A 12,397-nucleotide genomic window follows, 5' to 3' on the forward strand; every position below is an offset into this window, starting at 1 on the left:
TGGGCTGACAAAAACAATGGTGGAAGTTGTTTACACTTAAAAGCCTCGTTAAATACCTCCCTCAAAATAGGTGAAACTACGTGTTTGAATTCCTTGTACACTGCAGCACTCAGGCCATCAGGTCCTGGAGACTTACCATTGTTTAACTTATCAATTGCTTTTTCAACTTCTCGCTTTGTTATAGGCAATTCTAAAATTTCCTTTCTTTTATCATCAAGTCTTGGCATTAATGAAATGAAGTCGCTATTAAAACGTCCTGCGTGTACACTGGTTGGTGTGAATAACTCTTTGTATTATTCGAGAAAAGCACCGGATATTGCTTCTTTCGTATGGCACCTTGTTCCTTTCTATTCTAATTCTCTTATTTGATTTTTACAGGCATGTCTCTTCTCAGCTCCAAGAGCTCGTTTTGTTGGCATTTCTCCTGCTAAAATTTTTCTGCTCAAGCTCGGATCAACGCTCCACGATAACGTTCTTGGTCTATAAACTCTAGCTTCTGTTTAGTTATGTTTATCTCCTCTGAAAATTTTCTGGCCTGAGTACATTCATCCGCTACTAACTGTTGCAAGTTTTCACGCAAGCGCACTTCAAGTTCTTTTTCAGCATGTCTCAGGATACTGGCTCTCTCAAGTGCTTTCAGTTTAATGGTCTGTTTAAATATCTCCCACTTCTGTCCCCAGGATTCAAGTGTTCTAGCCGTGAGCAGGAATCTCCCACTTATGTCCCCAGGATTCAAGATAACTAGCCGTGAGCAGGAATCTAACCTACGACCTTCGAATAACACGTTCGATGCTCTAACCACTGAGCTATCACAGCAGCCTTCTCCCCATCCACATTTTTGGGTTTATATGTGAATTTAGAAATGAAAGTGTCAGTCAGCGCCATCTACAAGCCAAGCGGCGAGTGTGGAAGACCCTTTTTTATGCGCATGTGTGGCGTCACGTAGCACGTGAACTTATTACAAGCGGGAAGCTGACCAATTGTTCCTCATATACAACCTAATGACACCAAGTTTGCCAGTACGAGACCCTCGTTAAGGAGTAATGCAAAGAAGTGTATACCTAAGGGGATCGTTTTTTCCCTGTTTTGACACAATAATATTAGGATCTAACAGACAGTAATGCCGAGGAATGTATAGGGGAAGTTATTAGAACAAATGGAATGTAAGTATGAAGAAAGAAAAGTGGATGAAAAGATAACTAGCCATGAGCAGGAATCGAACCTACGACCTTTGAATAACGCGTTCGATGCTCTAAACACTGAGCTATCACAGCGGCTTTCCCTCCATCCACCTTTTTTGGATTTATATGTGAATATCAAAGTAGGAGTGACAGTCAGCGCCATCTATAACCAAGCGGTGAGTGTGGAACACGCTTCTTTGTGCGCATGTGTGGCGTCACGTAGCACATGAACTTATTACGAGCAGGCAGCCGACCAATAGACCTCGTATACAATCTAATGACACCAAGTCTGCCAGTACGAGACCCTTGAAATGAATAGGGGAAAGAAGTGTTTACCTAGGAACTCGTTTTTTCCGTGTTTTTACACAATATTAATAATATCTAACAGACAGTAATGCCAAAGAATATAGAGGGGAAGTTCATAGAACAAATAGAATGTAAATAAGAAGGAGGAAAAGCCGGCAAAAAGATAACTAGCCGTGCGAAGGAATCTAACCTATGACCTTCGAGTAACGCGTTCGATGCTCTAACCACTGAGCTATCACAGCGGCCTTCCCTCCATCCACTTTTTTGGGTTTATATGTGAATTTAGAAGTGGGAGTGTCAGTCAGCGCCATCTATAAGCCAAGCGGCGAGTCTGGAACACCCTTTTATATGCGCATGTGTGGCGTCACGTATCAAGTGAACTTATTACAAGGGGGAAGGTGACCAATAGTTCCTCGTATACAACCTAATGACACCAAGATTGCCAGTACGAGACCCTCGTTAATGAATAGGGGAAAGAAGTGTATACCTAAGAAATCGTTTTTTCTGTGTTTTGAAACAATATTAATGATATCTAACATACAATAATGGCAAGGATTGTATAGGGGAAGTTATTAGAAGAAATGGATTGTAAATAAGGAGAAAAAAAGTGGGTCAAACAATATTAAGCCGTGAGAATGAATCGAACCTACGACCTTCGAATAACTCGTTCGATGCTCTAACCACTGAACTATCACAGCGGCCTTCCCTACATCCAGTTTTTTTGGTTTAATTGTGAATATAAAAGTAGAAGTGTTAGTCAGTGCCATCTATAACCAAGCGGTGAGTGTGGAACACGCTTCTTTGTGCGCATGTGTGGCGTCACGTAGCACATGAACTTATTACGAGCTGGCAGCTGACCAATAGACCTCGTATACAATCTAAAGACACCAAGTCTGCCAGTTCGAGAGCCTCGTAAAGGAATAGGGGAAAGAAGTGTATACCTGAAAACTCGTTTTTTCCGTGTTTTGACACAATAATATTAAGATCTAACAGAGAGTAAGGCCGAGGAACGTATAGGGGAAGTTATTAGAACAAATGGAATGTAAATAAGAAGAAAGAAAAGCGGCTGAAATGATAAATAGCTGTGAGCAGGAATCGAACCTACGACCGTTCGATGCTCTAACTACTGATCTATCACAGCGGCCTTCCCTACATCCACTTTTTTGGGTATATATGTGAATTTAGAAGTTTCAGTGTCAGTCAGCGCCATCTATAACCAAGCGGTAAGTGTAAAACACCATTCTTTGTGCGCATGTGTGGCGTCACGTAGCACATGAATTTATACGAGCGGGCAGCTGACTAATAAACCTCGTATACAACCTAACGACACCAAGTTTGCCAGTACGAGACCCTCGTTAATGAATAAGGGAAAGAAGTGTATAACTAAGGGCTCGTTTTTGCTGTGTTTTGACGCAATAATAGTGAGATCTAACATACAGTATTTACAAGGAATGTATAGGGGAAGTTATTAGAAGAAATGGAATGTAAACATGGAGAAAAAAATGGGTGAAAAATAATCAGCCGTGAGAATGAATCGAACCTACGACCTCCGAATAACGCGTTCGATGCTCTTACCACTGAGCTATCACATCGGCCTTCCCTACATCCACTTTTTTCGGTTTATATGTTAATTTAGAAGTAGGAGTGTCAGTCAGCGTCATCTATAACCAAGCGGTGAGTGTGGAACACGCTTCTTTATGCGCATGTATGGCGTCACGTAGCACATGAACTTATTACGAGCGGGCAGCTGACCAATAGACCTCGTATACAATCTAATGACACCAAGTCTGCCAGTACGAGACCCTCGTTATTCAATAGGGGAAAGAAGTGTATACCTAAGGGCTCGTTTTTTCCGTGTTTTTGACACAATACTATTAGGTTCTAACAGACAGTAATGCCAAGCACTATATAGGGGTAGTTCTTAGAACAAATGGAATGTAAATAGGAAGACAGAAAAGTGGGCAAAAAGATAACTAGCCGTGAGAAGGAATCTAACTGACGACCTTCGAGTAACGCGTTCGAGGCTCTAACCACTGAGCTATCACAGTGGCCTTCCCTCCATCCACTTTTTTGGGTTTATCTGTGAATTTAGAAGTAGTAGTGTCAGTCAGCGCCATCTATAACCAAGCTTTGAGTGCGGAACACGCTTTTTTGTGTGCATGTGTGGTGTCACGTAGCACATGAACTTATTACGAGCGGGCAGCTGTCCAATAAACCTCGTATACAAATTAATGACACCAAGTATGCCAGTACGAGACCCTCGTAAATGAATAGGGGAAAGAAGTGTATACCTAAGAACTCGTTTTTTCCGTGTTTTGACACAATCATAATAATAATAATATCTAACAGACAGTAATGCCAAGGAATATATAGGGGAAGTTCATAGAACAAAGAAATGTAAATAAGAAGGAAGAAAAGCGGGCAAAAAGATAACTAGCCGTGAGAATGAATCGAACCTACGACCCCAGAATAACGCTTTCGATGCTCTAGCCACTGAGCTTTCACATCGGCCTTCCCTACATCCACTTTTTTGGGTTTATATGTGAATACAGAAGTAGGAGTGTCAGTCAGCGCAATCTATGACCAAGCGGTGAGTGTGGAACACGCTTTTTTGTGCGCATGTGTGGCGTCACATAGCACATGAACTTATTACGAGCTGGCAGCTGACCAATAGACCTCGTATACAATCTAATGGCATCAAGTCTGCCAGTTCGAGACCCTCGTAAAGGAATAGGGGAAATAAGTGTACACCTGAAAACTCGTTTTTTCCGTGTTTTGACACAATAATATTAAGATCTAACAGCTAGTAAGGCCGAGGAACGTATAGGGGAAGTTATTAGAACAAATGGACTGTAAATAAGAAGAAAGAAAACTGGCTGGAAAGATAACTAGCTGTGAGCAGGAATCGAACCTACGACCATTCGATGCTCTAACTACTGAGCTATCACAGCGGCATTCCCTACATCCACTTTTTTGGGTATATATGTGAATTTAGAAGTTTTAGTGTCAGTCATCGCCATCTATAACCAAGCGGTAAGTGTAAAACACGATTCTTTGTGCGCATGTGCAGCGTCACGTAGCACATGAACTTATACGAGCGGGCAGCTGACCAATAGACCTCGTATACGACCTAATGACACCAAGTTTGCCAGTACGAGACCCTCGTTAATGAATAAAGGAAAGAAGTGTATAACTAAGGGCTCGTTTTTGCTGTGTTTTGACGCAATAATAGTGAGATCTAACATACAGTATTGACAAGGAATGTATAGGGGAAGTTATTAGAAGAAATGGAATGTAAACATGGAGAAAAAAATGGGTGAAAAAAAATCAGCCGTGAGAATGAATCAAACCTACGACCTCCGAGTAACGCGTTCGATGCTCTTACCACTGAGCTATCACATCGGCCTTCCCTACATTCACTTTTTTCGGTTTATATGTTAATTTAGAAGTAGGAGTGTCAGTCAGCGCCTTCTATAACCAAGCGGTGAGTGTGGAACACGCTTCTTTATGCGCATGTGTGGCGTCACGTAGCACATGAACTTATTACGAGCGGGCAGCTGACCAATAGACCTCGTATTCAATCTAATGACACCAAGTCTGCCAGTACGAGACCCTCGTTACTCAATAGGGGAAAGAAGTGTATACCTAAGGGCTCGTTTTTTCCGTGTTTTTGACACAATAATATTAGGTTCTAACAGAAAGTAATGCCAAGTAATATATAGGGGTAGTTCTTAGAACAAACAGAATGTAAATAAGAAGGAAGAAATGTTGGTGAAAAAATAACTAGCCGTGTGCAGGAATCGAACCTACGACATTCGAATAACGCGTTCGATGCTCTAACCACTGAGCTATCACATCGGCCTTCCCTACATCCACTTTTTTCAGTTTATATGTTAATTTAGAAGTAGGAGTGTCAGTCAGCGCCATCTATAACCAAGCGGTGAGTGTGGAACACGCTTCTTTATGCGCATGTGTGGCGTCACGTAGCACATGAACTTATTACGAGCGGGCAGCTGACCAATAGACCTCGTATACAATCTAATGACACCAAGTCTGCCAGTACGAGACCCTCGTTATTCAATAGGGGAAAGAAGTGTATACCTAAGGGCTCGTTTTTTCCGTGTTTTGACACAATAATATTAAGTTCTAACAGACAGTAATGCCAAGTACTATATAGGGGTAGTTCTTAGAACAAATGGAATGTAAATAGGAAGACAGAAAAGTGGGCAAAAAGATAACTAGCCGTGAGAAGGAATCTAACTGACGACCTTCGAGTAACGCGTTCGAGGCTCTAACCACTGAGCTATCACAGTGGCCTTCCCTCCATCCACTTTTTTGGGTTTATCTGTGAATTTAGAAGTAGTAGTGTCAGTCAGCGCCATCTATAACCAAGCGTTGAGTGCGGAACACGCTTCTTTGTGCGCATGTGTGGTGTCACGTAGCACATGAACTTATTACGAGCGGGCAGCTGTCCAATAAACCTCGTATACAAATTAATGACACCAAGTATGCCAGTACGAGACCCTCGTAAATGAATAGGGGAAAGAAGTGTATACCTAAGAACTCGTTTTTTCCGTGTTTTGACACAATCATAATAATAATAATATCTAACAGACAGTAATGCCAAGGAATATATAGGGGAAGTTCATAGAACAAATGAAATGTAAATAAGAAGGAAGAAAAGCGGGCAAAAAGATAACTAGCCGTGAGAATGAATCGAACCTACGACCCCAGAATAACGCTTTCGATGCTCTAGCCACTGAGCTTTCACATCGGCCTTCCCTACATCCACTTTTTTGGGTTTATATGTGAATACAGAAGTAGGAGTGTCAGTCAGCGCAATCTATGACCAAGCGGTGAGTGTGGAACACGCATTTTGTGCGCATGTGTGGCGTCACGTAGCACATGAACTTATTACGAGCTGGCAGCTGACCAATAGACCTCGTATACAATCTAATCGCATCAAGTCTGCCAGTTCGAGACCCTCGTAAAGGAATAGGGGAAATAAGTGTATACCTGAAAACTCGTTTTTTCCGTGTTTTGATACAATAATATTAAGATCTAACAGCTAGTAAGGCCGAGGAACGTATAGGGGAAGTTATTAGAACAAATGGACTGTAAATAAGAAGAAAGAAAACTGGCTGAAAAGATAACTAGCTGTGAGCAGGAATCGAACCTACGACCATTCGATGCTCTAACTACTGAGCTATCACAGCGGCCTTCCCTACATCCACTTTTTTGGGTATATATGTGAATTTAGAAGTTTTAGTGTCAGTCAGCGCCATCTATAACCAAGCGGTAAGTGTAAAACACGATTCTTTGTGCGCATGTGCAGCGTCACGTAGCACATGAACTTATACGAGCGGGCAGCTGACCAATAGACCTCGTATACGACCTAATGACACCAAGTTTACCAGTACGAGACCCTCGTTAATGAATAAGGGAAAGAAGTGTATAACTAAGGGCTCGTTTTTGCTGTGTTTTGACGCAATAATAGTGAGATCTAACATACAGTATTGACAAGGAATGTATAGGGGAAGTTATTAGAAGAAATGGAATGTAAACATGGAGAAAAAAATGGGTGAAAAAAAATCAGCCGTGAGAATGAATCAAACCTACGACCTCCGAGTAACGCGTTCGATGCTCTTACCACTGAGCTATCACATCGGCCTTCCCTACATTCACTTTTTTCGGTTTATATGTGAATTTAGAAGTAGGAGTGTCAGTCTGCGCCTTCTATAACCAAGCGGTGAGTGTGGAACACGCTTCTTTATGCGCATGTGTGGCGTCACGTAGCACATGAACTTATTACGAGCGGGCAGCTGACCAATAGACCTCGTATACAATCTAATGACACCAAGTCTGCCAGTACGAGACCCTCGTTATTCAATAGGGGAAAGAAGTGTATACCTAAGGGCTCGTTTTTTCCGTGTTTTTGACACAATAATATTAAGTTCTAACAGACAGTAATGCCAAGTAAATATAGGGGTAGTTCTTAGAACAAACAGAATGTATATAAGAAGGAAGAAATGTTGGTGAAAAAATAACTAGCCGTGTGCAGGAATGGAACCTACGACCTTCGAATAATGCGTTCGATGCTCTAACCACTGAGATATTACTGCGAGCTTCCCTACATTCACTTTTTTTGGTTTTTATGTGAATTTAGAAGTAGGAATGTCAGTCAGCGCCGTCTATAAGCCAAGCGGCGAGTGTGAAACACATTTTATGCGCATGTGTGGCGTGACGTAGCACGTGAATTTATTAAGAGTGGGCAGCTGATCATTAGTCCCTCGTATGCAACCTAATGACACCAAGTTTGCCAGTACTAGACACTCATAAATGAATAAGGGAAAAAGGTGTACACCTAAGGGATCGTTTTTACCGTGTTTTGACAAAATATTATTAAAGTATAACAGACGGTAATGCCAAGGAATGTATAGGGGAAGTTATGAAAACAAATGAAATGTATATAAGAAGAAAGAAAAATGGGTGAAAAGATAACAAGCCGTGAGCAGGAATCAAACCTACGACCTTTGAATATCCCGTTCGATGCTCTAACCACTGAGCTATCACAGCGGCCTTTCCTCCATCCAACTTTTTGGGTTTATATGTAAATTTAAAAGTAGGAGTGTCAAACAGCGCCATCTATAAGCCAAAAGGCGAGTGTGAAACACACATATTTATGCGCATGTGTGGCGTCACGTAGCACGTCAACTTATTACGAGCGGGCAGCTGACCAATAGACCTCGTATACAATCTAATGACACCAAGTCAGCCAATTCGAGACCCTCGTAAAGGAATAGGGGAAAGAAGTGTATACCTAAGAACTCGTTTTTTCCGTGTTTTGACACAATAATAATAATATCTAACAGACGGTAATTCCAAGGAATATATAGGGGAAGTTCTTAGAACAAATGGAATGTAAATAGGAAGGAAGAAAAGTGGGCAAAAAGATAACTAGCCGTGAGAAGGAATCTAACCTACGACCTTGGAGTAACGCGTTCTATGCTCTAACCACTGAGCTATCACAGTGGCCTTCCCTCCATCCACTTTTTTTGGGTTTATCTGTGAATTTAGAAGTAGGAGTGTCAGTCAGCGCCATCTATGAGCCAAGAGGCGAGTGTGGAACCCCCTTCTCTATGCGCATGTGTGGCGTCACGTAGCACGTGAACTTATTACAAGCAGGAAGGTGACCAATAGTTCCTCGTATACAACCTAATGACACCAAGTTTGCCAGTACGAGACCCTCGTTAATGAATAAGGAAAAGAAGTGTATACCTAAGGGCTCGTTTTTTCTGTGTTTTGACACAATAATAATGAGATCTAACATACAATAATGCCAAGGAATGTATAGTGGAAGTTATTAGAAGAAATGGATTGTAAATAAAGAGAAAAAAAGTGGGTCAAACAATATTCAGCCGTGAGAATGAATCGAACCTACGACCTTCGAATAACTCGTTCGATGCTCTAACCACTGAACTATCACAGCGGCCTTCCCTACATCCAGTTTTTCTGGGTTTATTTGTGAATGTAAAAGTAGAAGTGTTAGTCAGCGCCATCTATTTTCTGAGCGGCGAGTGTGAAACACCTTTGTTTGCGCATGTGTGGCGTCACGTAGCAAGTAAACTTATTACAAGCGGGAAGCTGATCAATAGTTCCTCGTATACAACCTAATGACGCCAGCTTTGCCAGTACGAGACCCTCGTTAATGAATAAGGAAAAGAAGTGTATACCTAAGGGGATCGTTTTTTCCGTGTTTTGACACAATAATATTAAGATCTAACAGACAGTAATGCCGAGGAATGTATAGGGAAAGATATTAGAAGAAATGGAATTAAATGAGGAGAAAAAAAATGGGTGAAAAAATAATCAGCCGTGAGAATGAATTGAAACTACGACCTCCGAATAATGCTTTCGATGCTCTAACCACTGAGCTATCACATCGGCCTTCCCTACATCCACTTTTTGGGGCTTGTATGTGAATTTAGAAGTAGAAGTGTCAGTCAGCGCCATCTATAACCAAGCGTTGAGTGCGGAAAACGCTTCTTTGTGCGCATGTGTGGTGTCACGTAGCACATGAACTTATTACGAGCGGGCAGCTGACCAATAAACCTCGTATACAATTTATTGACACCAAGTATGCCAGTACGAGACCCTCGTAAATGAATAGGGGAAAGAAGTGTATACCTAAGAACTCGTTTTTTCCGTGTTTTGACACAATAATAATAATAATAATATCTAACAGACAGTAATGCCAAGGAATATATAGGGGAAGTTCATAGAACAAATGAAATGTAAATAAGAAGGAAGAAAAGCGGGCAAAAAGATAACTAGCCGTGAGAATGAATCGAACCTACGACCCCAGAATAACGCTTTCGATGCTCTAACCACTGAGCTATCACATCGGCCTTCCCTACATCCACTTTTCTGGGTTTATATGTGAATACAGAAGTAGGAGTGTGAGTCAGCGCAATCTATGACCAAGCGGTGAGTGTGGAACACGCTTCTTTGTGCGCATGTGTGGCGTCACGTAGCACATGAACTTATTACGAGCTGGCAGCTGACCAATAGACCTCGTATACAATCTAATGACACCAAGTCAGCCAGTTCGAGACCCTCGTAAAGGAATAGGGGAAAGAAGTGTATAGCTGAAAACATGTTTTTTCCCTGTTTTGACACAATATTATTAAGATCTAACAGACAGTAAGGCCGAGGAACGTATAGGGGAAGCTATTAGAACAAATGGACTGTAAATAAGAAGAAAGAAAAGTGGCTGAAAAGATAACTAGCTGTGAGCAGGAATCGAACCTACGACCGTTCGATGCTCTAACTACTGAGCTATCATAGCGGCCTTCCCTACATCTACTTTTTTGAGTATATATGTGAATTTAGAAGTTTTAGTGTCAGTCAGCGCCATCTATAACCAAGCGGTAAGTGTAAAACACGATATTCGTGCGCATGTGTGGCGTCACGTAGCACATGAACTTATACGAGCGGGCAGCTGACCAATAGACCTCGTATACAACCAAATGACACCAAGTTTGCCAGTACGAGACCCTCGTTAATGAATAAGGGAAAGAAGTGTATAACTAAGGGCTCGTTTTTGCTGTGTTTTGACGCAATAATAGTGAGATCTAACATACAGTAATGACAAGGAATGTATAGGGGAAGTTGTTAGAAGAAATGAAATGTAAACATAGAGAAAAAAGTGGGTGAAAAAATAATCAGTCGGGAGAATGAATCGAACCTACGCCCTCCGAATAACGCGTTCGATGCTCTAACCACTGAGCTATCACATCGGCCTTCCCTACATCCACTTTTTTTGGTTTATATGGTAATTTAGATGTAGGAGTGTCAGTCAGCGCCATCTATAACCAAGCGGTGAGTGTGGAACACGCTTCTTTATGCACATGTGTGGCGTCACGTAGCACATGAACTTATTACGAGCGGGCTGCTGACCAATAGACCTCGTATACAATCTAATGACACCAAGTCTGCCAGTACGAGACCCTCGTTATTCAATAGGGGAAAGAAGTGTATACCTAAGGGCTCGTTTTTGCCGTGTTTTTGACACAATAATATTAAGTTCTAACAGAAAGTAATGCCAAGTAATATATAGGGGTAGTTCTTAGAACAAACAGAATGTAAATAAGAAGGAAGAAATGTTGGTGAAAAAATAACTAGCCGTGTGCAGGAATCGAACCTACGACATTCGAATAACGCGTTCGATGCTCTAACTACTGAGATATCACTGCGAGCTTCCCTACATTCACTTTTTTCGGTTTTTATGTGAATTAAAAGTAGGAGTATCAGTCAGTGCCGTCTATAAGCCAAGCGGCGAGTGTTAAACACATTTTATGCGCATGTGTGGCATGACGTAGCACGTGAACTTATTAGGAGCGGGCAGCTGACTATTAGTCCCTCGTATGCAACCTAATGACACCATGTTTGCCAGTACTAGACACTCATTAATGCATAAGGGAAAAAGGTGTACACCTAAAGAATCGTTTTTTCCGTGTTTTGACAAAATAATAATAAAATATAACAGACAGTAAGGGCAAGGAATGTATAGGGGAAGTTATTAGAACAAATGAAATGTAAATAAGAAGAAAGAAAAATGGGTAAAAAATAACTAGCCATGAGCAGGAATCAAACCTACGACCTTTGAATATCGCGTTCGATGCTCTAACCACTGAGCTATCACAGCGGCCTTTCCTCCATCCAACTTTTTGGGTTTATTTGTAAATTTAAAAGTAGGAGTGTCAAACAGCGCCATCTATAAGCCAAAAGGCGAGTGTGAAACACACATATTTATGCGCATGTGTGGCGTCACGTAGCACGTCATAATATTACGAGCGGGCAGCTGACCAATAGACCTCATATACAATCTAATGACACCAAGTCTGCCAGTTCGAGACCCTCGTAAATGAATAGGGGAAAGAAGTGTATACCTAAGAACTCGTTTTTTCCGTGTTTTGACGCAATAATAATAATATCTAACAGACGGTATTGCCAAGGAATATATAGGGGAAGTTCTTAGAACAAATGGAATGTAAATAGGAAGGAAGAAAAGTGGGCAAAAAGATAACTAGCCGTGAGAAGGAATCTAACCTACGACCTTCGAGTAACGCGTTCGATGCTCTAACCACTGAGCTATCACAGTGGCCTTCCCTACATCCAGTTTTTCTGGGTTTATTTGTGAATGTAATAGTAGAAGTGTTAGTCAGCGCCATCTATTGTCCGAGCGGCGATTGTGAAACACCTTTGTTTGCGCATGTGTGGCGTCACGTAGCAAGTAAACTTATTACAAGCGGGAAGCTGATGAATAGTTCCTCGTATACAACCTAATGACGCCAGCTTTGCCAGTACGAGACCCTCGTTAATGAATAAGGAAAAGAAGTGTATACCTA

At 41.5% G+C, this 12,397-nt stretch overlaps 1 non-coding gene across 1 annotated transcript; it reads right to left on the reverse strand.

The window, feature by feature from the left end:
* Positions 1-743: 743 nt before the first annotated feature.
* TRNAT-UGU (transfer RNA threonine (anticodon UGU)) lies at positions 744-816 on the reverse strand. Its single transcript has one exon. It is a non-coding gene; the product is annotated as a tRNA-Thr (tRNA).
* Between the last annotated feature and the right edge of the window lie 11,581 nt (positions 817-12,397).

This window comes from Rhipicephalus microplus, chromosome 6, assembly GCF_043290135.1.
Source record: "Rhipicephalus microplus isolate Deutch F79 chromosome 6, USDA_Rmic, whole genome shotgun sequence".
NCBI lineage: Eukaryota > Metazoa > Arthropoda > Arachnida > Ixodida > Ixodidae > Rhipicephalus > Rhipicephalus microplus.